At 42.0% G+C, this 22,296-nt stretch overlaps 1 protein-coding gene across 2 annotated transcripts in view; it reads left to right on the top strand.

The window, feature by feature from the left end:
- Positions 1-8,071: 8,071 nt before the first annotated feature.
- Positions 8,072-22,296, top strand: part of LOC122550628 (ubiquitin carboxyl-terminal hydrolase 35-like) — a 113,921-nt gene continuing 99,696 nt past the window's right edge. The window contains exons 1-2 of one of the 2 annotated variants that reach the window (XM_087988086.1): positions 8,072-8,428; positions 11,977-12,084. The gene's annotated coding sequence lies outside the window, so the exon portion shown is untranslated. The remainder of the gene's footprint in view (positions 8,429-11,976; positions 12,085-22,296) is intronic. The other variant, XM_043691674.2, reaches the window with a different exon arrangement.

The raw sequence follows: 22,296 nt of genomic DNA, 5'->3' as shown, positions 1-22,296 counted from the left end.
TGGATTTTGTTGTCTTTGTATTAATAAGCTCAAAATTATTTTCATACGATTTTAATGCGCAGAGTTGACATCAATAAATTGTTGCAACGGTTTGTGGCATCTATATTTCAAAATAGCAATTTGAGTATTTTTGCGTGTAGTCTATACTTGTAAAATTATTTTTGAAATTATGATACAAAAAAATAAATTGCTGGAAAAACTCAACATCTGCAAAAGAAAATTTATTTAAAATTTCCAGTTTCATGACCCTTCTTCAGACCTGCTGAGTTTCTCCAGCAATTTCTATTTTCATTCAGATTTCCAGTGTCCTCGCAGCTTTATTTTGTATTGTGAAGTTACGACCCTATATCTTGAATATTTTGAAATCACTTATACAGGATAATTAAATTGTTAATTTGTCATGGGAGATATGCATCTACTGTCATTGGGCCATTGCCAAGAGACTGTATTGAATCTTTACCAAAAGCTTCACATTTGAGTAGTTGTGTGTAGCTTTACGCCCACATCCAAGAGATTAGTGAAATAACTCCACAGATGTTGTGTCCTTCACAGAGTCACCCTTGAGTTACACGTAGAGTCTCCTTGACACTGATTCAGGTCGCTCAGAGCCAGCTTTCAGAACCTCTAACTCTCCTGTTTATATCTGTCAGCCAGAGTTCCCGGATTGGACCAGATTAACAGCGACTAGGAGAAAGTGAGGACTGCAGATGCTGGAGATCAGAGTTGAAGTGTGTGGCATTTGAAAAGCACGGCAGGTCAGGCAGCATCCATGGAGCAGAAGAGTCGACGTTTCAAGCATAAGTCCTTCATTCCTGCTCTCCTCCTCGGATGCTGCCTGACCTGCTGTATTTTTCCAGTGCCACAGATTAACAGCCCCAATCGGCGAACTCATATTCAATGACTACATACTTCACCCTCTAAGTCTGAGGACATGGGCTGGTTCTTTTTTGTAGCTCCTCCGGAGCTTTTGAGCACCAGGTCAGGTTCCTCCCACTCTGCCTCTGATACGGGTGATGTCTAATGCATTGGACTCAGCTCTTGCACATTCATTCTCTTGTTTGGGCAGCAAAGGCATCAAAGAGGCACCATGTTCATCTCAGATTCTGAGGAATCTTTAATGCTTGACAGAAAGGGAGAAACCACAGGTTCCAGAGTGGTCAGAAAGGCTGTCAAGGAGTTGAGCATGTTTTACTCCTGCACTGATTGCGAGTTTGCAGCTTTCATATGGTCCACTTGTTTGTTCGCGACTGTCACACCTACCCGAAGTTTACACGTCACTGGTCCTGACCTCCCATTGATCATGGCCCATACCCATGCAGGACCATTCCTGTGGTTCCTACACCAAATCGGCCCCTGAAGTAAAATGTCTCTCTCACTTAGTGGAGTCTTGTGTCCAACGTTGGCATTCCTGATGCCGCTTCACCCTCCCCCCCCGCATTTCCAACCACTTTGACAAGAACTAAGAACACTGAAACCATGCATTTTCCACATGTAACAGAGTCCAGGGTTTATCCGGCCATTCCCATGAATGTGGGGTTGTTGCTACAGTAGTTTTTATACTTGTTAGCACTCTGCATCCAATTCTGGCCACCAGACATTACTTCTCACCAATATCGTCATTTTGGAAACACCTGGATGACCCTGGTGCAGTTCAGCAGGTATCTGCCAGTGACCTTTGCTCAGGACAATGACTCTTGCTCCTCATAATGATATCCCATCCTCTATGGTGATCTGGTCTTGTTGGGTCCAAGAAGGTTTCAATTCTGGTTGTGATGGTGATTGTGAAACCACCTGTTTCAGTTTTGGCAGGATTTGATGTGGATGTGGGTGTAAAACTACACAACAAAACTATTCAAACATGAAGATTATTGTAAGCAATTTAACTGTTCCAAACCAGATATAGATGGACTTTCCAAGGTATGCGCTCTCCTGGACGCCATGAGTTCTCTTACTCAATTTAGGTTTAGTGGGGCTCTTTTGCTGTCTCATGTCCGCATACCAGCAACAACTACAATGGCATACTAGACCTGATCCTGAAGAAAATTGTAACCATTTGGCCAAGACTTGGCTGTGTTTTGGGGTTTTGCCGTGGACAGACCGAGAGTCCCTCTGTTCAGGATATATCCTGAATGAGGCAATGCAGTTGCATTCACTCAAGTGGTATTCCCCAAGCTCAGTCAGACTGGCAAGGGTGTCAACTTCCATTGGAATACCCTGCAACTGATAAAGCCTATGATGTAGTGCCTGTTTGAAGTTCAGTTAAGCTTCAGCTAATAGGCACTTTAGTCAGGTTACATCATTAATCCCACATACCATCTCATTAAGGATTAAACCAAAGTCGCATGCCTCTGCTAGTCAGCTTATTTTAGTCAAAAATCCCACTACTGGTTCCTAGTTCTCAAATTGAAAAGTAAAACAGATAGCATCTCAGAATTAGAAGAGGCTTAGGATTCTTAATATTCCTTAACTAAATTCATCAACTCTTGAAGGGTTTTAGTATCTTTTGTCTCAGGGGAAGTTTGGCTTCAAATAACCAAAAAAGCTCATTGCTTTTCTTCTACCCCCCCCCCCCCCCCCAATGTCATTTGATCAGAAAAAAAAATGCATTCTTCCCGCATACTGGGCCCAGTCTTCGAGGGCAGGATCAAATGAGTCAAGCTTCCCAAATAATGGCATAACGCTAGAATTAAGAAAGGTGGTAAGGAAAAGCCAGTGAACTGTAGACTGCTGAGCCTGATATCACTGGAGGGCAAGTTGTTGGAGGGGGTCTTGAGAGACAGAATTTACATGTATTTGGAAATCCTAATTTGGAAATTTGGACTGATTAGGGATAGTCAACATAGCATTGCGTGTGGGAAATCATGTCTTACTAATTTGATTGAGCTATTTGAAGAAGTGACAAAGAGGATTAGTGAAGGCAGAGCGATGGACATTGTGTATATGGTATTCAGTAAGGTGTTCAACAAGGTTTTGCAAAGTAGACTGGTTAACAAGGTTAGATCACATGGAATACAGGGAGAACAAGCCATTTGGATACAAAATTGGCTGGAAGGTAGGAAACAGAGGGTGATGGTTAAAGTTTACTTTTCAGACTGGGGGCCAGTGACCAGTGATGTGCCGCAGGGATCAGTGCTGGGTCCACTGCCTTTGATCATTTATATAAAAGATTTGGATATAAATATAGGAGGTGTATTTAGTAAGTTTGCAGATGACAACAAAATTGGTGGTGTGGTGAACAGCGAAGAAGGTTACCTCAGAGTACAACAGAACCTTAATCAGATAGGCTGAGAGTGGTAGATGGATTCTGGATCAGTAGTGCTGGAAGAGCACAGCAATTCAGGCAGCTCGTCGGATGCCTGAATTGCTGTGCTCTTCCAGCATCTGCAGTTATTGTTTTTACCTCAGTGGTAGATGGAGTTTAATCTAGATAACTGTGAGGTGCAATATTTTGTAGGGTAGGATTTATATACTTAATGGTAAGGTCCTGGGGAGTGTTGTCCAACAAAGATACCTTGGAGTGCAGATTCATGGTTCCTTGAAAGTAGAGTCATAGTTAGACAGATTAATGAAGAAGGCGTTTGGTACCCTTGCCTTTATTGGTGAGTGCATTAGTTTATGAGTTGAGAAGTTATGTTGTGGCTGTACAAATCTTTGGTTAGGCTGCATTTAGAATGTTGCAGCCAATTCTGGACGCCTTGTTATAGGAAAGATCTTGTGAAACTTGAAAGGGTTCAGAAATGATTTACAAGGTTGCTGCCAAGGTTGTAGGGTTTGAGCTATTGAGAGATGTTGTATAGGCTGGGCCTATTTTTCCTGGAGTGTTGGAGGCTTATAGAAGGTGGCCTTATAGAAGTTTATAAAATCATGAGGGGCATGGATAGGATAAAAAGACAAGGTCTTTTCCCTAGGGTGGAGGAGACCTGAACTAGAGGGCATAAGTTCAGGGTGAGAGGGGAAAGATATTTAAAGGGACTGAAGGGGCAACTTTTTCATGCAGAATGTGATGCATGTATGGAATGAACTGCCTGGGGAAGTGGTGGAGGCTGGTACAATGATAACATTTAAAAAGCAATTGGATGGGCATTTGAATAGCAATGGTTCAGAGGGATATGGGCCAAATGCTAACAAATGGGACTAGATTATATTAGGATATTTGGTTGGCATGGACTGAAAGGTCTGTACACCTTTATGACTCTATGACTCTAAATGCTTATCTCAACTCAAAGATAACTGTTGTCAGCAAGTTTTTTCAAAGGCGTGTTTTTCTCTTGTTGCCACTGAAATAACTCCACAGAGGCCAGTATCCCGTCACCAAGTCACCCTTTATTTACACACGGAGAGTCCTTGATACAGACCCAGCTCCCTCAAAGCCAGCTCTCAGAGACAACAGGAACTCTGACACCCCTGTTTATTTTTTTTCTTTCTCTTTTTTTCTCCTAGTGTGTGTGTGTGTGCAGGTGTAAGACACAGTGAAAAACACAAAGTGTACAAATCTTTATTCAATTTCCACCTCCAAGAAGAAAGGAAACACCCAAGTGGCCAATGACAAGCAGTGCCCTTCTTATAGGGCAACACAGTACGATCAAACAGTGAAGGGCAGCGCAGGGATTAAATCAAAATGGAGTTGGACAGGGAAATAATACACTCCACTCCCTGAACAGGTCAAGGGTGTTGGTGGACACTGCGTGCTCCTCCTCCAGAGACACCTGGGCTCTGACATAACAGCAGAAGACGGGCAGACAATCGGCCTTAACGACCCGCTCCGCGGCCTGCTGCCTGGACCTGTTTATGGCCAGGCCCAGGAGCAGACCCACAAGGAGGTCCTCTGACTTGCTCTCCCCTGCCCTCAACACCAATCCCCCCCCACAGCACTGGGTGACTCTCCTGTTTATTTTGTTTCCTTTTTTTTACAGAATGTGTGACACTCTTGTTTTTTTTCTTTAGCTGTCAGAGTGTCAGAAGGTGTAACACACCTTTACTTCTTTGCCCCACAGTACCGCCTAACTGGGTGACTCTCCTGTTCATTTTTTTTCTTTTAAATTTTTTTTATTTACCCACACACTGCTGCCTAACTGCAGTAGTGCTTATTTTATCCCCAGCACCCATGTTGTGTGTGTGCGCAGGTGTGAGACACAGTGAACGACACAAGGTTTTTCCTTGTTTTTTTTCCTGTTTTTTATTTTATTAAAAAATATACAAAACCGTTTACAAAAAGGAAAACAGTTAACATTTACAGCTGTATACAACATCAATTTTACAAGGGTGAGGTGCAGCAAAGCCAGGCCCCAAACCCTACCGTTCAACCAGTTTACAGGGAGATGAGGACAAACCCCAAATCCCAGTTTCAAATATAAAAAGACAACAACAATGACATTTGTACATAAAAAGCCAATCCAGTCACTGAAAAAAAACGTGCATACAATACAGACCCAGCAAGTCTCTCCTGTTTATAATATTTTATTAAACAAATTACAAAACAATTTACAAAAACAGTTAACATTTACAGCTGTTTACAACAGCAATTTTACAAGGGAGAGGAGCAGCAAAGCTAGGCCCCAAACCCTACCGTTCAACCAGTTTACAGGGAATTGAGGACAAACCACAAATCCCAGTTTCAAATATAAAAAGACAGCAACAATGACCTTTATACATAAGACAATACATAAAAAAAAGTGCAGACAATACAGACCCAACAAGCCTCTCCTGTTTATATCTGTCAGCCAGAGCACAGTGATTGGACACGATTAACAGCCCCAACCAGCGAACAGAAATTCTATGTGGAGAAGTGAGGACTGAAGATGCTGGAGATCAGAGCTGAAAATGTGTTGCTGGAAAAGCGCAGCAGGTCAGGCAGCATCCAAGGAACAGGAGAATCAACGTTTCAGGCATAAGCCCTTCTTCAGGAATGAGGAATGTGTCTCCAGCAGGCTAAGATAAAAGGTAGGGAGGAGGGACTTGGGGGAGGGATGTTGGAAATGCGCATTGGACACACTTTCCTCATTCCTGAAGAAGGGCTTATGCCCGAAACATCAATTCTCCTGTTCCTTGGATGCTGCCTGACCTGCTGCGCTTTTCCAGCAACACATTTTCAGAAATTCTATGTGGTCCACCTGGCTAGCCTCTTTATAATCACTACATTTGGGACTAGTCAAGTTGAAGATAGAGTTAAGAACTGTCTTCTGGTGCTTCTTTATAACATAAAGCACAACCTTTCTTTTAGTTCATCTTCAACATGGGTGAAGCATGTTGAAAGGAGGGTCCATGTTAATAATGTAGAATAATAAAATAGAAAAGATCTAGGAGAATATCCAACTAAGGAAGATTCAGCAGTCAAAGGCAAAATTTTAAAAAAAGAATGTAAGAGTACTAAACTCCAGATTAATACTCAAAGTATGTGTTCATTGCCATGCAAATAAGCAGATCAAGAAATTAAATGAGAGAAAGTCTAAAGAGAGTTGTAAAAGAAAGAGTTTTACTTAATGAGATGTTGCCAGTAACTGAGCTAAAAAAGATTGTTCATATACTGAAGGGAAGTATACAGTGGCTAACCCAAATAACAGCATTGGGATCACGGCTCTTCTTGATATACATTAATGACCTAAATTGGGAGCAGTATCCAATTAAGATGATAAAAATCCTCCAAAAAATTAGCGGTTGGAAAGGTAGCAGCAGACTTCAGAATGGTATGATCAGTCTTGATTTTGGTAATGATATTTAATGCAGAGAAGATTGAAGTTATGCAGTATAAATGTATAAAATGGTATAAAAGGTTTAAAGATGGTGCAGGAATAAAGAATTAGATAGGGGTTCACATACATCATGTTTTGATGACACATCAGTGAAGATGAGGATTACCAGATCAACCATAATCTAATTGAATGTTGGAGCAGACTTGATAGGCTAAATAGCCCACTTCTGCTCATATATTTTATGGTCTTGTGGACTCCACCGCTCATGGCATTTCTTTTGCATTTATCTGTCCAATCAATTGTGTGTTGGAACAATCAAGTCCAGTGATTTTTATTCAGAAGCCATGAGTTAAGGGTAAATAGTTTGAAGATCTGTTTTAATGTGAGTGAGGGGCTTCAGGTCTTAGAGACAAATAGAACATTGCCTGACTCACAAATTAAGGATCTTTTGTGAAATTGTTTTACACAGAGTGTGGGGAGGGGGATGTGGAAATCACTGCCACATGTATTGCAGAAACAGAAGATCAGAGTGGAAGTAGGCCATTTGGCCATTCAAGCCTTTTCCACCATTCATTATGATCAAAGTTGAACATCCAGTTCAATTGCCTGTTTCTGCTTTTCCACCATATCATTTTATCCTTTTAGCCCCAAGTGCTATATCCAATTCCTTCTTGAAACCATACAATGTTTTGGTCTATGTTCAGTAGTAGCAAACTCCACATGCTTACCACTCTCAGGTGAAGAAACCTCTCCTCATTCAGTCCTAAATGGTTTACCCAATATCTTTAGATTGTGACTCACGGTTCTGCATTCCTCCCTGAACATCTTTCCTGTATCTGCACTGTCTAGTTCTGTTAGGATGTTTTGTTTCTGTGAACTCTCCTTTCCTACAATTTCTAGCTAAAATTCTAACCTTGCCTCATACTTCAGTCCTGCCATCCCAGGTATCACTCCCATAAATCCTGCATTCGTTCTCTCGCATCATCCTTCTTTAGATAACGAGACCCGAAACTACACACGATATTCCAGATGTATGTATGAGTTGAGAAGGGACTGACAGCATAGAAAATCGGGTAGGATGAGTCTTGTGTCGAGTGTGAACAGTTCCATATGAAATTGGGACCAGTGCACCATGTACCAGAGTGGCTTGTGCTCTCCAGCCGAGCAGGACGGACTTTTCTCTCCGCATCTTGTTTATGCGCAATGGGGTGTGGACAATGCGGGTTTTGCCTGCCTTATCATTGATTGGGTGATAGTCCGTTTGTGGGCGTGTCCCTTCCGGGCAGTCCGGCGCAGTGAATTGGCTGGCGGTCCGTTAGTGAGGTGGGGCTTGCTGCGCTGCTCGCTCGCTCTCATTGGCTGCGGATAGACGGAACCTTCTGGATGTGATGGTCCGCTCGCACTGTCACCTGTGCCGTTGGAGTCGGAGATGGAGCTGGGATTGAGGCCAAAGAATCTCTGCTGCTGCGGACATTAGCAGCTCCCATTGCGGATATACTGGGCCTAGCGGTCGCCTTGGTGATAGTTCCCAACCTCAGGGCCGGCTTCGCGCATTGGACTCTAAACTTAATTTTTTTTGATTTTCTTTCGCCCCAATTGTTTCTCCCCAACTGTTGGATACGGCGTTTGGAGGTTAGATCGAGAGCCATGATGTCGAACTGGCGTTAACTAAACTCACCTCTCCCCAAGTCAGGGGCTGGCAGCTGTGTGGATCCTCCGCCTTTATCATCTGCTCGGGAGTGAGTGTCAGGATTCTTGCAAATGTGCTCTGAAGGCTCCCGTTCGCTTACATTTTTTTGCAAAACCTCTTTTAATTGTGACTTCACCTTGAGACTAACTTCTGCATATTCATTGTAACTCCCAAGATGTCTTAATGTAGAATGGCGTTTGCTGGTTAAGTTAATATCTTACGATATTTTGTTATATTTGCAAAATGAGTAGAATCTAACTATTCTGCGTCAACGAATGATATTTTGTTGTCTTTAAACTACCATAAAAGCAAATGATAAGTGATACCCGAGACTGCCATTAAACCAATGATCATTTTAAAATCCTGTTTTGATAACCTTTTTCTGGAGGTGTAAGGTCAAAATGATATACAGCTTCGAATCATTGAAATTATATTAAAGTTCTGGCAATGCTAGAATCAATGTTGTGGATTTACAATTCGTTAAACATGCACGTAGCTTTCCAATGGATGACTCTTAACTAAATTTTGTAACGTTAAAAGCTGGCCTGGACATTTTTATGTGCAGACTGCATATTTCTGATCTTGATGTTGTAGAATGAGCACAGCAAGCTAAAACCATAATTCATTGTTATCATGTATTGAATTGTGACCTTAGCTCTTGTAGTTCGTGTATTACATGAAATCACGCACTGTCTCATGTTTAGTTCCCTTGGTGAGTAGCGATCACCCTCTTCAGAGATGATCTCTCATTTAGAACGTGGCTGAAATCTGTTTACTGTAAGCACTGCGATCTGTTGGATTGCTGCTATCTCAAGTCCCTCACCCATCACTTTCATACATACTGATGACTGGTTGTAACACAGTGAGTGGCTGTGCATTTAGCACAGTTTACTGCTGTTAACTGCGGGCTTTCACGACATTATTCTTAGATTTCATTCAGGCTCCTGTATTTTTGTGACTTTTTTTTCTGTGTTGGATGGGTGTGTTTTGGTGACCCTGATGCATCTATGGGACATTTCAAAGACGATCTCTCTGGAATTGAAGTCTTAATTCCTGATCATCTGTTTATCTTCCTAAAGGATTTATCCTTTATATATTACTGAACTAATCAAGCAAACTGATCAATCTGTGTACTCCTGTTCTCCATCTTAATTTGTTACTGACTGGTTCCTTGTGCAAAAATTTGCTTACATCTGACTAGGCTTCTTTGTTTTTTTTGGCTTACATAGAGTCATAGAGATGTACAGTGTGGAAACAGACCTTTGGTCCAACTCATCCATACTGACCAGATATACTAAATAAATCTAGTCCTATTTGTCAACATTTGGCCCATATCCCTGTAAACCCTTTCACTTCATGTACCCATCATATGCCTCTTAAATGTTGTAATTGTACCAATCTCTACCACTTCCTCTGGTACCTCATTTCATACATGCACTACCCTCTGCATGAAAAAGTTGCCCCTTAAGTCTGTTTTAAATCTGTCTTCTCCTCACCTTAAATCTGTGCCCTTTAGTTTTGGATTCCCCTATGCTGGGGAAAAGATTTTAACTGTTCACCTTATCCATGACCCTCATGATGTTATAAAGTTCTTTAAGGTCACCCCTCGTCCTCCGCTCCAGGGAAAATGGACCCAGCCTTTTCAGCCGCTTCCTATAGCTCAAACCCTCCAATCCTGGCAATGTTTTCTGAACCCTTTCAAGTTTAACAACCTGTTTCCTATAGCAGAGGTACAGAATTGAATGCAATATTCCACAAGTGGTTTAACCAATACCATGTACATCTGCAACATAACCTCCCAATCCCTACACTCTGTGCACTGACCAATAAAGACAAATGTACCAAATGACTCCTTCACTAGCCTGTCTTCCTGTAACTCCACGTTCAAGGTACTATGAATTTGCAGTCCAAGATCTTTGTTAGGCAACTCTCCCCAGGACCTTGCTATTAAGTGTACAAGTCCTGCCCTGATTTGCCCTCCTAAAATGTAGCACCTCACATTTGTTTAGATTAAGCTTCATCTGCCGCCACTTGGCCTATCTGATTATGGTTCTGTTGTACTCTGAGGTAACCTTCTTTCCTGTCCACCACACCACCAATTTTGGTATCATCTGCAAACTTAGTAACCAGAACTCCTATATTCACATCCAAATCTTCTTTATAAACGATGAAAAGTACTGATCCTTGTGGCATGTCGCTGGTCACAGGCCTTCAGTCTGAAAAGCAACTGTCCACCACCACCCTCTGTCTCCTACCTTTGAGCCAATTTTTTATTCAAATGGTTAGTTCTCCCTGTATTGTATGTGATCTAACCTTATTAACCATTTTACCTTGTAGAAGCTAGTCAAATGCCTTACTAAAGTTCATATCGACAATGTCTGCTGTTCTGCCTTCATCAATATTCTTTGTTACTTCTTCAAAGAAATTCAGTCAAGTTAGTGAGATGTGATTTCGTGCAGACAAAGCCATGTTAACTATCCCTAACCAGTCCTTGTCTTTCCAAACCGGTCTCTATTTCCCTGGCTTTTCCTTCCCACCTTTCTTAAATAATGTTAGCGAACTTCCAGTCTTCTAACACCTCACCCGTGGCTATTAGATTAGATTAGTTTAGATTACTTACAGTGGAAACAGGCCTTTCGGCCCAACAAGTCCACACTGCCCTGCCGAAGCGCAACCCACCCATACCCCTACATTTACCCCTTACCTAACACTACAGGCAATTTAGCATGGCCAATTCACCTGAATTCACCTGACCTGCACATCTTTGTGATTGTGGGAGGAAACCGGAGCACCCGGAAGAAACCCACGTAGACACTGGGAGAATGTGCAAACTCTACACAGTCAGTCGCCTGAGGCGGGAATTGAACCCGGGTCTCTGGCGCTGTGAGGCAGCAGTGCTAACCACTGTGCCACCGTGCCGCCCAAGTGATCTCAGCAAGGGATCTAGTAATCACATACCTAGCTTTCCACAAAGTTCTGGGGTACACCCGATTTGGTCCGAGGGATTTATCCATCTTTATGCATTACAAGACATCCAGCAGCTCTTCCTCTGTCATATGGACACTTTTCAAGGTATCGCTATTTATAACTCCACGTTCTGCAGCTTGCATATGCTTTTATTTAGTAAGCGCATGCAAGCTACTCATTTAGTATGTTACCCGTCACCTGCAGTTTCACACATAGGTGGCCTTGCTGATCTTTAAAGGACCCCATTCTTTCCCTAGTTACTCCTTTGTCCTTTTGTTTTTCCAGTCAGAATCCTTCCAGGTTTCTCCTGACATGCCCATGTGTGATCAGGTGTTAACAACACAGTTTTGTCTTATATCGAGTTTTGTAAATTTACACTCCCACTTTCCCAACTTTATTGATTTCTGATCAATTATGGTTGATCTCATTCCAAGAATTCTACTGGCTGTTTATAATTTTTCAACAGGTCCACACAAACCACTTCATATGACCAACTTAAAGTTTTGAAAGTAAGACTTTTTTTTCATAAGTTGTAAACTCATTTGCTTGAGTGCTGTTGTTTTCAGAAAAAACATTTTTTTTTTGAAACGTGCCCTGTTGAATCATTCCCTGATGTTTTATTTTACCCAGAGGCTCCCAAACTTTTCCCCAATGGGCTGAAAACTTGTTGTGAGTACTTAAAGTGTACAAGAGTGAAGGGGGACCTGAAAGACCTCGGACTGTGAAATGAGCAGAGTTGTGAGTAAGTTTTATGGTATTATGCAAGACCTAGAGAAGAAATTGCGGGCTCTGGTTTATATGTTTGCATCATCGTTAGCCATGGGTGAGATCCCGGAAAACTGGATGGGAGCGAATGTTGTGCCCTTTTTCAAAAAGGGCTGCAGAGAAAATGCTGGGAACTATATACCAGTAAGTTTAACTTCTGTGGTAGGTCAAGTTACTTGAGAAGATTCTGAGGGATAAGGTATAGATGCATTTGGCAAAACAGGCTTTGATTAAGAGTAGTCAGTATGGCTTTGTGCATGGGAGATTATGCCTCACATTTGTCATTTGATGAAGTGACCGGCAAGATTGGTGAGGGCAGGGTGATAGAAGTAGTTGACCTGGCTTTCACTAAGGCCTTTGATAAAGTTCCACATGGTAGACTGCTCTGAAAGGTTAGATTGCATGGAATCCAGGGGGAGCTGGCGAATTGGATATGCAATTGGTTTGATAGTAGACAGCAGAGGGTAACAGTGGAAAGATGCTTGTCAGACTGGAGGTCTGTGACGAGTGATGTACTTGGGTCAGTGCTGGGCCCATTGCAAACTGCAATGGATGAGAATGTACAAGACAAGGTTAGTAAGTTTGCAGATGACACTAAAAAGGCAGTATTGTGAACAGTGAGCAATGTTATCGGAAATTGCAGCAAAGCCTTATTCAACTGGGGAAAATGACTGAGAAATGGCAAATTAAGTTTAACATAGATAAATGTGACGGTTTATATAATGGAAAGTCAAATTAAGGTAGGAGTTTCATAGTGAATAGTAGGGCCTAAAAGAGTCTAGTGAAACAGAGGGACTTTGGAGTTCATGTGCATTGTTCTCTGAAGGTGGAGAGACAGTTAGATAGGGCAGTGAACAAGGCTTTTGGCACACTGGCCTTCATCACTCAGGGCATTGAGTATAGAAGTTGGGTAATTATGTTGCAGTTATACAGGATGTTGGTGAGGCCACAGTTGGAGTATTGTGTTCAGTTTTGGTTACCTTGCTATAGGAAGGATGTTATTAAACTAGAAAAAGTGCAGAAGAAATTTACAAGTTGCTAGGACTCAATGGTCTGAGTTATAGGGAGAGGTTGGATAAGATAGGATTTCTAACTTTAGAATGTAGGAGACTGAGAGTGATATCTTAAAAGTGTACAAGATCATGAAAGGCACTGGTGAATGCACTTAGTCTTTTCCCCAGGATGAGAATGCATCAGTTTAAGGTTAGATGGGAAAGAATAAAAGGAACGTGAGGGGCAACTTTTTTACACAGACAGGGTGGTGTGCATATGGAATAAGCTGCCATTGGAAGTGATTGAGGCGGGTACATGAACAACATTAAAAAGACGTTGGGACAAATAGATGGATAGGAAAGGTTTAGAAGGATATGGGCCAAGTGCAGGAAATTGGGGTTAGCGTGGATTGACATTTTGGTCGGCATAGACCAGTTTGGGCTGAAGGGCCTGTCTCTGTGCAGTAGGACTCTTGAGACTCTGTGACCTGATTCATTTACATATGTCCACAGTTTGAAAAAAGCTTTAAATCCTTGCATCTATCTTGTACTTGTTTCCTTGTCTAGAGCATTGTGGCTGCCATTACTGCCTCAGAGCACTCAATCCAAAAATTTAGGCTTATGATCATGGCTTGAAAAGCCAACATATTATTTCAAGGTTCTGATAATGACAGTTCAGACCATGGTTTATATCGCTAATTGAAGTCAGCTGTCAGTTTCAAGAATATTTTACGTTTTGTGTTGATCAAACATCCTGAAATGTTTTGTCTTAAAATAATGTTTAAAATCATGCTGTTTTCCATCAGGATTGTTGTAAAAAAACTTTTGAACGTGGAATTGTGAATTTTCATTTCACCACTATTGTTGAATTGATTGAAAAAAGTATTTATTGAAAATGGTTGTGTTGTTTTATGAGCAACTTAGACTATCTGATTCAACCATATCTTTCTGCTCTCTATAAATTGTGACTACTGTGTACCAATGGATTTAACACTGAGTCAGAACAGAGTGCTTGGGCAACATGTCATGGCATCAGGGCAATTGATTTTTAAAATTTTCTTTGGTTTCCTGTTAAAGATGTTTTTATTCCTTGCATATGTCAGGTCATCTGTTGTAACGTGGCTATGGAGGCTGATTTCTCATTTCCTCAGCTTCCAATATATGGTCAAAGACTTCTGTTGGGAGGCGCTGGTCTCCAAATTGGCCTTTGGCCTTTTTCCTTTGCCTGTGTTCTTGTTTTGAAAGAAATAATGCCAGTCCTTGAGATTGCTCCTCAGAATTTTATTTGTTCTGCACTTTATTCCAGTTTGGAATGGACATGCCCCGTTTCTTTGTTTCAGAGACCTTAATCTTTATCTGAGCCTAATTCGTAGGTGGTTTCAAGTTTAAGTTGCGAGCACCTGACCACCAAAGGGAATTTATCAATCAGATATACATAGTACATTCCCAATCCATTTGAGCTGGCTCTGATCGATTGCTTGAGTTGCGCATATCTCTGCCCTTTGTACCTCTGTTCTGAGCACTTTGTTCTTCTATTTGTTCTCAATATGTCTTGTGTGAAAGCAGTTGAGCTGCATAATGCAGGTTGTACATGTCTCGCAGCCGTATAGAAGAGTACGTTTTGGCATAGCTTTGTACACAGCAGGTGTTAGCTCATTTTCTGCACAATCTGTTGCTAGAGCATGCAGTTGCTGACCTGCTCTCTCAAATCTGTTTACCACTCTGTGTCGGTGTTTCTGAAGATTGTGCTCCTCAGGTGGATCAAGTTTTCAACATTTTTTTCAGGTTGTAGTCGGTGGATCATTACTCAGAATTTGGTAGTTGGTAAAGTATCTCTGACTTCCTTAATTGATGGGTATGACATCCATCTGCCACTTTTGGAAAAACAGTTCATGATCATTTGAAGGAGATGCAGTGTATGACACGGGATCAGAGTTGTAGGTTAACAGCAATATCCTTGTCTAAATCCTGGAATTCTTTTCCTAAGAGCACTGTCGATGTACCTACACCACAGCAGTTCATCTATCACCATCTGATGGGCAATTAGGAATGGGCAATAAATACAAGCCACCACATCTTGTGAATGAAAAAGTGTTTTTAAAAAAGAAATGACTGGAACTTGGTTGAAAATTTCATTTTCTCAGTTTAGAAGGGTTGCCAACTGTTCTGAATTGAATAGATATTCTCTCAACGTTTCTATTTAATATCTCGGAAAGCATGCCAGCATAGAATTCTGAAATAAAATCAGAGCTGTGACAGAACCCTGTTTCACAGTATTTCTGACAAAGGGATTGGTGGATTTAGAGCTGGAAATGTGTTGCTGGAAAAGCGCAGCAGGTCAGGCAGGATCCAGGGAACAGGAGAATCGACGTTTCGGGCATAAGCCCTTCTTCAGGAATCAGGAATTGGTGGATTTACCCAGTCAGTGACTCTGGCTGCAATTCCATTGTAAAAGTGCTGTATCAGATTTGCATCTTGATCACAGTATTCCAGTTCGGCTAAAACTTTCCGCAGGCCTCTGTTTACTGTATCAAAGACCTTTGTCAGGTCAACAAAGGCACAATAGAGTCCCATCTGTTGTGTGTGGCATTTGCGTCAGGATAAAGCTCATGTCGCACGTGCTTTTGCCTTTATTGAACCCATTTGATCTTTCTGGTAGTATACATTTTCCTATATGGTTTTGGTTTTTTTTCTGTGTACATTTTGTTCTGACTTTGGAAACCATGTAACTTTTTTTTGTGTGTGTGCGTGTGTGTGTGTGTGTGTGTAGAGCGGTGTGACTGTTATAAAATGGAAATACTGATTTGGAACATAGAACAGTACAGCCCAGAACAGGCCCTTCAGCCCACGGTGTTGTGCTGACCATTGATCCTCATGTAAGGTAAACCTAATGTACAAACCCTCAAATTTCTGTGACCATATGCATGTCCAGCAGTCTCTTAAATATCCCCAATGATCTCGCTTCCACAACTGCTGCTGGCAACGCATTCCATGCTCTCACAACTCTCTGCGTAAAGAACCCGCCTCTGACATCCCCTCATCCTTTCCGCCATACAGCTTAAAACTATGATCCCTCATTTTAACAATTTCTGCCCTGGGATAGTCTTTGGCTATCAACTCTATCTATGTCTCTCATTATCTTGTACACCTCAATTAGGTCCCCTCTCTTCCTTCTTTTTTCCAGTGAAAAAAGTCCGAGCTCAGTCAACCTCTCTTCGTAAGATAAGCCCTCCATTCCAGGCAGCATCTTGGTAAACCTCCTCTGAACCCTGTCCAAAGCATCTACATATTTCCTATAATAGGGCGACCAGAACTGGACACAGTATTCCAAGTGCAGTCTGACCAAAGTTTTATATAGCTGTAACAAGATCTCACGGCTCTTAAACTCAATCTCCCTGTTAATGAAAGTCAAACACCATATGCTTTCTTGACAACCCTGTCCACCTGGGTGGCAATTTTAAGGGATCTATGTACCTGCACACCAAGATCCCGCTGTTCCTCCACACTGCCATGAATCCTGCCTTTAATCCTGTACTCAACTTTCAAGTTCGACCTTCCAAAATGCATCACTTCACATTTATTCAGGTTGAACTCCATCTGCTACCTCTCAGCCCATCTCTGCATCCTGTCAATGTCACGCTGCAGCCTACAACAGTCCTCTATACTGTCAACGACACCTCCAACCTTAGATATATTCTCAGTTATGGTACATGTTCAGTTAAAAACCAGGAATGATGCATTTGTTTTGAAATAATAGCTCAATATAGATTATATATTAGGCCAGGTGGTCCCAGCTAGAAACCAAATCATCTAATTCAAATAGAAACATTTTATGCATTTTCCTTGAAGCTCTTCGAGAGTTTGAAACCTAGTCACTTTTTATTCATGCTTGTCGGTATATTTTTGACAAGTATTTCAGCCACCAATCAAAGCTCTGTAGATCAGAGGTACTCCTTGGATTGCCAGCAATAAACTGCTACTTTAATGCTAATATTCAGCTATTTTATTTTTGATTCTGGTTGTATTGCAATTCAATGGATCTGATTATTTTTAGGTTTTCCAAGCAGATAGGTAAGCAAAGCATTTACAACAAGTATTATGATGTTCCAGTTGTTCACTTGTGGTTTAATTTCACAAGCTTTTATTTTGAACGACATTATGAAAAGTATCGTTTGTTCTTAATTCCAACTGTTGTAGGTGTGCTTAACAAATTGTTAGAGGACCTCAGCAGAACAGATAATTATCAACTATCTTATGCTGATATGGAGCGAAACTTTTATACAGTGAACACAGCATAGGAACAGGTCCTTTGGCCTACCATGTTTGCAAACCACGATCCCATCTGTTCTCACGTGGTCTGTAACCCTTTATTCCTTGCCTAGTCTAAGCTTGCCCTGCCAAATTTCAGAATTCTGTGTTATACAGATTTCAGCATACGTATTACAATCACAGTTATAATCCCCACATTTCACTGTGCTATTTCAACATTCATTATATCTGCTTTCCATAGTCTTTGTGTGCATCGTCTGTTCTTACCCAAGACCTTTGCTGGCTATTAACCTTGACAGTCTAGATGTCTTTTTGTTATTAGATTAGATTCCCTACAGTATGGAAACAGGCCCTTCGGCCCAACAAGTCCACACCGACCCTCTGAAGACCCAAATCCATTCCCCTATCCTATATTTACCCCTTACTAACACTTAACACTATGGGCAATTTAGCGTGGCCAGTTCACCTAACCTGCACATCTTTGGATTGTGGGAGGAAACTGGAGCACCCAGAGGAAACCCACGCAGACGTGGGAAGAATGTGCAAACTCCACACAGTCACCCGAGATGGACTCGAACCCGGGTCCCTGGCGCTGTGAGGCAGCAATGTTAACCACTGAGCCACCTGACATTACTTCCAATGTGCTTTGTTGGCTCGGTTATTACAGAATTTTACTAATTTTCACCTCTTCAGCTGTCCCTTTATTGGCCCTTGGCCTAGCTTAATGTAGCCAATACAGTGGTGTTGTCCTTTTCCTTTACACCCAGCCATGAATCGATAGTGGCCAGGCATTCAGCTTAGGGTTGTAATGACAACGAATCAAACCATCTGTACTGTTTGGTTCTTCAATCGATGTCCTTGTCCTAACACCCTATTGCTCCTAACTTGTGAATGCCCACCGCCATTTTCTAAGTGACAACCTGGCATGAAATCTCAGATATATATAAAATTAAAAAAAGTTATGCAACAACTAGGACTTGGGAGATGAGTTGAATTCATGGGTTTACCTGCATACTCAATCCCCAGTTCCCCATTGTTCAACCACAAGCTGGTTTACTATGGGTGTTCTGTGTCACCTGCAAAGGCTGAGGTCTGTTGCTGGAGTGTTTAATATATTCATTACACTCACTGTGCCATGCCTTGGATTAGGGTGAGGCATTTGATCAATAGTGGGATAACACAAAAATATGCTTAGGTATTGCGTCAAGTTGACCATCATGGTTTCCACAGCTTATCTTTATATTTCAACCAGTTCTCCCTTCCTCAATCTAGCTGGAACCTCTGGGTGTAATCACGATGAATGGTTATAGTTCAGCAATGTTCAACTGTTGCCATATCAAAACTCCTGTTGCCTCGTTTATGCAGTAGGTGTTGGCTGTTTTGCTGCCCACATCATCATCATTAAGTCCACACAGAATGTAGGAGCAGAAGTCAGCTGTTCAGCCCATTGCATCTGCTCTGCCATTGACTGAGATAATGGCTGATCTGAAAATCTTCACTCCACTTTCCTTCATTTTTCCTTTTCAATTATTGTCATTTACTATAAAACCAAAGGTGTGCAGGGTAGGTGAATTGGCAATGCTAAATTGCCCAGCATGTTCAGGGATGTGTAGGTCAGGTGCATTAGTCAGGGGTAAATATACAATAATAGGGTTGGGGAATGGGTCTGAGTGGGTTACTCTTTCGCCTTTTACTCTCTCCTTTTTTTTTTAGCTGTTTCTACCTTATCTTCGTCTATGCTTGCTGCAGCCACTGACTCGTAGTTTCTTCTTATTAACTAATCTGAACAGGTGCAAAAGTCCTCCTCTTTATTTTTCATCTGATCCATCCATCAACCGTTTTGTTCTCTGGGGGTTCAACTGACCTTTGAGCCTTCTCAATCATTTCTGACTGCTGTTCTGTTGTAAATTGGTAATGAAACCCTCTGAATCCCACCTGAACAAAATAGCTTCTCCCTGTTGCATTAATCTGATTTCACCTGACTGTGATATGAATCATATATTTCCCCTGCCTGCGTGGCATTTTCCCAACCATAGGCTTTTAACCTCACCTCAGCAGCCTCTAACATGAGTATTTATTCATAGAGTCAGAGATGCACAGCGTGGAAACAGACCCTTCAGTCCAACTCGTCCATGCTGACCAGACATCCGAATCCAATCTAGTCCCACCTCCCAGCACCAGGCCCATATCCCTTCAAACCCTTCCTATTCATATACCCATCTAACTGCCTCTTAAATGTTGCAATTGTACCAGTCTCCACCACTTCCTCTGGTAGCTCATTCCATACACATACCACCCTCTGCGTGAAAAGGTTGCCCCGTAGGTGTCTCTTATATTTTCCCCCTCTCACCCTAAACCTATGCCCTCCAGTTCTGGACTCCCCGACCCCAGGGAAAAGACTTTGCCTATTTACCCGATCCATGCCCCTCATAATTTTGTAAACCTCTATAAGGTCACCCCTCAGCCTCTGACATTCCAGGAAAAACAGCCCCAGCCTGTTCATTCTCTCCTTATAGCTCAACTCCTCCAACCCTGGCAGCATCCTTGTAAATCTTTTCTGAACCCTTTCATGTTTCACAACATCTTTACGATAGGAAAGAGACCAGAATTGCGTGCAATATTTCCAACAGTGGCCTAACCAATGTCTTGTACTGCCGCAACATGACCTCCCAACTCCTGTACTCAATACTCTGACCAATAAAGGAAAGCATACCAAACACCGCCTTCACTATCCTATCTACCTGCAACTCACTTTCGAGGAGCTATGAACCTGCACTCCAAGGTCTCTTTGTTCAGCAACACTCCCTAGGACCTTACCATTAAGTAGTTAAGTCCTGCGAAGATTTGTTTTCCCAAAATGTGACACCTCGCATTTATCTGAATTAAACTCCATCTGCCACATCTCAGCCCATTGGCCCATCTGGTCCAGATTCTGTTGTAATCTGAGGTAACCCTGTTCGCTGTCCACTACACCTCCAATTTTGGTGTCATCTGCAAACTTACTAACTGTACCTCTTATGCTTGCATCCAAATCATTTATGTAAATGACAAAAAGTAGAGGACCCAGCACCGATTCTTGTGGAACTCCATGGGTCACAGGCCTCCAGTCTGAAAAACAATCCACCACCACCACCCTCTGTCTTCTACCTTTGAGCCAGTTCTGTATCCAGATGTCTAGTTCTCCCTTTATTCCATGAGATCTAACCTTGCTAATCAGTCTCCCATGGGGAACCTTGTCAAACGCCTTGCTGAAGTCCATATAGATCACATCTACAGCTTTGCCCTCATCAATCCTCTTTGTTACTTCTTCAAAGAATTCAATCAAGTTTGTGAAACATGATTTTCCACACACAAAGCCATGTTAACTATCCCTAACTAGTCCTTGCCTTTCCAAATACATGTACATCATGTCCCTCAGGATTACCTCCAACAACTTGCCCACCACCGACGTCAGGCTCACTGTCTATAGTCCCTGGCTTGTCCTGACCACCCTTCTTAAATAGTGGCACCACATAACCAAACTCCAGTCTTCTGGCACCTCACCTGTGACTATCGATGATGCAAATATGTCAGCAAGAGGCCCAGCAATCACTTCTCTAGCTTCCCACAGAGTTCTCGGGTACACCTGATCAGGTCCTGGAGATTTATCCACTTCCTCTGTAATATGGGCATTTTTAAAGATGTCAACATCTGTTTCCCTACATTCTGTATCTTCCATATCCTTTTCCACGGTAAATACTGGTGCAAAATACTCATTTAGTATCTCCCCAGTTTTCTGCAGCTCCACACAAAGGCCGCCTTGCTGATCTTTGAGGGGCCCTATTCTCCCTAGTTACCCTTTTGTCCTTAATGTATTTGTAAAAACTCTTTGGATTCTCCTTAATTCTATTAGCCAAAGCTATCTCATGTCCCCTTTTTGCCCTCCTGATTTTGCTCTTAAGTATACTTCCTGTATATTCTTCTAAGGGTTCACTCGATCTATCCTGTCTATACCTGACATGTGCTTCCTTCTTTTTCTTAACCAAACCCTCAATTTCTTTCGTCACCCAGCAGTCCCTATACCTACCAGCCTTTCCTTTCACCATAACAGGAATATGCTTTCTCTGGATTCTTGTTATCTCATTTCTGAAGGCTTCCCATTTTCCAGCCGTCCCTTTACCTGCGAACATCTGCCCCCAGACAGCTTTCGAAAGTTCTTGCCTCACACTGCCAAAATTTTCCTTTCTCCAATTTAGAACTTCAACTTTTAGATCTGGTCTATCCTTTTCCATCATAATTCTATTAGATTTAAAATAATGGTCGCTGGCCCCAAAGTGCTCCCCCACTGACACCTCAGTCACCTGCCCTGCCTTATTTCCCAAGAGTAGGTCAAGTTCTGCATCTTTTCTAGTAGGTACGTGTACTTACGGAATCAGAAAATTGTCTTGTACACATTTAACAAATTCCTCTCCATCTAAATCCTTAACACTATGGCAGTCCCAGTCTATGTTTGGAAAGTTAAAATCCCCTACCATAACCATCCTATTATTCATACAGATAGCTGAGATCTCCTTACTAGTTTGTTTCTCAATTTCCCTCTGACTATTAGCGGGTCTATAATACAATCCCAATGAGGTGATCATCCCTTTCTTATTTCTCAGTTCCACCCAAAAAACTTCCCTGGATATATTTCCGGGAATATCCTCCCTCAGCACAGCTGAAATGCTTTCCCTTATCAAAAACGCCCTCAACCCCCTTCCTCTCTTGTCTCCCTTTCTATCCTTCCTGTAGCATTTGTATCCTGGAACATTTAAGCTGCCAGTCCTGCCCATCCCTGAGCCATGTTTCTGTAATTGCTATGATATCCCATTCCCATGTTCCTAACCATGCCCTAACTTCCCTGTTAGGCCCCTTGCATTGAAATAAGTGCAGTTTAATTTATTAG

Source organism: Chiloscyllium plagiosum, unplaced genomic scaffold, assembly GCF_037043375.1.
Source record: "Chiloscyllium plagiosum isolate Xiang-an unplaced genomic scaffold, Cpla_swu_hap1 HiC_scaffold_6, whole genome shotgun sequence".
Taxonomy (NCBI): Eukaryota; Metazoa; Chordata; class Chondrichthyes; order Orectolobiformes; family Hemiscylliidae; genus Chiloscyllium; species Chiloscyllium plagiosum.
The sequence above is the reverse complement of the archived record's forward strand: the minus strand, read 5'-3'. Positions and strand labels throughout refer to the sequence as shown.